This window comes from Etheostoma spectabile, chromosome 15 (assembly GCF_008692095.1).
Source record: "Etheostoma spectabile isolate EspeVRDwgs_2016 chromosome 15, UIUC_Espe_1.0, whole genome shotgun sequence".
Classification (NCBI taxonomy): Eukaryota; Metazoa; Chordata; class Actinopteri; order Perciformes; family Percidae; genus Etheostoma; species Etheostoma spectabile.
Window position 1 is genome coordinate 4253256 of NC_045747.1, and position 4080 is coordinate 4257335.

Below are 4080 nucleotides of genomic sequence, written 5' to 3' on the forward strand. Positions count from 1 at the left end.
CAAACTGTCGCAGGGACAAAACCTCAGGGTCACTCAGCCATCTGCTGTTTTTCCTCATGTATATGTATGTACATATACGTGTGTTTGTGTTTGTTGTATGCAATACACCAAACATTTCTTGTGTGGATTCACAAAATAGTCTTTTTTTGTTAGCATGTATATATGTGTGCAATTATGCAACTGTTCTGTGTGTGTGTTTGTGCGTACACATAATAACCATGCGGAAATGAATTATGCTGACAGTTTTATTCCTTTCCCGTCACTGTGTAATCTACTATTACAGCATAATAGCCAATCATTCTGAATAGGATCTTTGTGTGTGTGTGTTTGTGTGTGTGCGTGTGTGAGTGAGTGAGCGTGTGGGTGCTCTTTGATAAGGAGCTGAATGGGAATGAAGACTCTAAATTGCCTTTTGGAGCTCAGCCGTTTAGGCAGGTTATGATTATTAGATTGTTGTTTCTCATAAAAGCATCTCCAACATGACACAGTATAGCACGCTGTACAGTAGTATTATAGTTCAGTAGAGTACGTCTGCTGTGTTTATCTGTTTCTTTTGGATATGCTCAATGGTTTACAGAGACAAATCACTAGTTAACAATGTCACTGCAGATCTAGCCTGGCTGTGTAATTGCAGCACTTTGAATGCTTCTCTGGCTGTGATGTCTGAAGAGACTTTCGTCAAGATGAAATATCTGCATCCTACAATTGTAATCACCATGATGAATTGAACGGAAGCACTAATGGAGTTATTAACAATGCTCATTATTTTTTTGGCAAATATTTCAATTTCAATAAAATTGATATAAAACGCAAATCTGCCTAAATGAGGAATTGAGGTAATATAGTAGCTTGTACATGTATAACGCCACCCTAATTCGACCACCACAAACAAATCCTTAACCTGTGTGAAACACTGATGTCCTTCATTTTAGTAATATAAATTCCCACATAAGGTGTGAAGCATGAAACTAATTAAAAAGGAAGTAGAGGTTTACTGTAAGTAAATTTGACGTGTGTCATGTGTAATTACCTGGTGCAGTCATTGTTTTCAAGTGTTGGTTCTGTTCAATTACACTCTGGCAGCTTGCACTGGTGTGCCAAACCACCTGTCTGGGCAATGTTTTTAATTTCTCATTCAGAAGCAGACAGACGTGACCAATTGTTCAATCCAAACTAAGATTTTGATTAGAGACCATAGACTCTAGGCCTACTGTATGTGAAGCCTATGCTGATACTCATTAATTGCTGCACATGGGCAACACAACATCAGTTTTCCATTACTCCCTGCAGTTATGTACAACTGATCAGCTGACAAAAAATGTTATATTGTTTTTTTGTCGACACATTTTTGACGAACAATCGCAGTCAGCGTTAACAAATGCATTGCATTTCCAGTGACTGCTTCATAGGGGTAGAACGGTGCACAAAAGTCACGGTTCGGTTCATACCTTGGTTCAAACATCACGGTTCAGTACGAGTTCGGTACAATGGAGTCATTAGGATTCCATTAAAGTCAATGTGTGTATTTCCACTGACTGTGGAACGGCTGCGGAACGGCTGCGGAACGGCTGCGTTCCGACTCCGTCCCAGCTCTGACAGGCCGCAACCCTATGGAGCAGACACGCTGAACTTCTATTTTTGCCAGACGCCGGAGAGCTCTGCAGCAATTCAGCACACAGCAGATAGTGCGGGACAAGAAGTCTAGCACAGAAACAAAATAAAACAAGTTTATTTTCAAAGTAAAATAGACCGTCCTCTCGGCGGATCATGGTTCCCTGCACTACACATTGAAAACACAGCACAGAGTTGTTTCCTCTCTTCTTCATTGGATGGAAACAAACTGTTATTGGTTTTGTGGTCCTATTCTACATACATTTGCAAGATCTTGTGGGTCCTCGTGACTTCAGCTGTCAGTCATGGTCGCAGCCGTTCTGCAACAAATGCGGACCTGGTGCGTATTGACGTGTGGCGGAGCACAGAGCCGACACGCATACGTTCCGCAACCGGTGGAACTTGGGTGTGAAAGCCCTATTTGTATTTGTATCTAAAGTCTGGTTAAGCATTGTAGGGGGGAGAAGTTGGACAGTTGTTCTGTCTCGTTCGAGTGATTGGTTCATGTGGGTGATGGCGTTGGACATGGGTCAGCATGTCAGATGTATTTCCACTCACATCAACTGCTGAACAACACCGACACACAGTCCTCGTCTTATCTACCACTCTCTCACCTGTACTACTGTAACTAACCCGAAGGTCGAAGTTTTTGAGGTGGGGGCGACACAAGGCGGGAGGGCATGAGGCGGGAGGGCTTGAGTCGGGAGGGCCTGGGACTGGAGGGCCTGAGACTGGAGGGCATAAGACAGGAGGCTTCAGGCTGCAGCCATACAGTCCCAAATTTTTCCCAAACTTGCAATCTTAAAGAGGCCGACGGGTCCAAACTCTTGTGGGTTGCCACCACTCGCCATACTCGTCCTTAGTGCTGCTGTCACTGACTCACTCACTGGAACGTCGACCTGACAAAAAAATGCATATAGGCGGAGCTCGGCTAGCCTCAGAGCAAAGGCGGTGCTACAGATAAGGTGTCCCTAGAACCTGCGTATCTAATTGTAGTTCTGCATTACATTCATTAATTTGCATGCAAGTTTTGTTTATTTTTATATCGTGTATTCTCCGTGTAAATTCCTGCATTGAACCGTTCCACTCCTACTGCTTCATAATAAAATTAGAATTTGAGATACTTTATTGATCACCAGGGGGGAAATTTCATTTTTACACTGTGTTGATACATAACCTATCACACACAGGCTCGAAGTACACACACTTGCACAAACAGGATCTATACATGCACAAACAGGACCTATGATATAATGGAGAGATGTCAGAGTGAGGGGGCTGCCCATTAAAGGCACAGAGCAGTTGGGGGTTCAGTGCCTTGCTCAAAGGCACCTCAGCAGTGCCTCTTTAACGGAACTTAAAATACATGTGCATGTTCAATTGTTTATGATAAATCTTAATATTGTAATGAAATGGACACTTATTACAAGACAGAGATTATCAACAGAAACAATGTAAACAAATCTAAACTATGCTGTGTGACAAAGTGAGACTAGCCTCCAATCAAATATGTAGATGTTATGTTTATGTAGTGGATTGATATAAATAACACAGTAGATGTTTTGAAACTTTTGATATTTATTGCCCCTCAATGGGCTCGCCATACCTGTCTCTTGTTGACTGACTCGCTTGTTTTGTTTGTTGTGTGTCTGACTAAGCTTGCTTTTGAACACCCGCCCAACTCTACCACTGATTGGCTTACCATGAAATTTTGCTCAACCTCAGCCAATCATTAGCATTTATGTGCTTGTCTCACGCACTGCCCACAAACCAAGGAAGAACAGTAAAAGAAAGTCTTTGCTTCTCGGCTCAGAGATGTAGTTGGTCCGATGAAAAAACAGCTTCAATTATAGTAACGCACAACACTTTTGGCAGTAACGGTATTGGCGTTATTAAGATGGTAAGAGTAATCAATTAGATTACTCGTTACTGAAAAAATGAACACTGTTAATAACGCCTTTATTTATAACGCGGCAATTTATAAAGCGGCAATTTATAACGCCATTACTCCCATCACTGCTGAAATAAGAGTGAACAGTAAACATTTACATTGGTAGCAATGTGATCAACAGTAACTCTGGATTGCATACTGCGTTGTTTCCTTGATCATACAATGTGCATTATTTTAAAATCTGCAATTATGGGATAGTGCCAGTTTAAAAAAAATCTCATATTTCTATAAACTATTATTAAAAATATTATAAAAATACTTTAATTACATGAAAATTCTACACAGTGGCTTTTAAAGTGTCTGATGTATGTCTACATGTTACAGCGTGTCAATAAAATTCAGTTTCATAGAGTTTACATGTAAAAAAAAATCTCTCCACCGCCTTGTCGTTTTTCATTTCCCTCGGCTGCATCTCTTTATCCACAGACCACACTGCTGCTTGCTTGCTTAATGTCCTTGCCTGACCAAGTCAAACTCTTGAGTTTTTTCCTCTTCCCTGTCCTCATCTTTACTGCCCC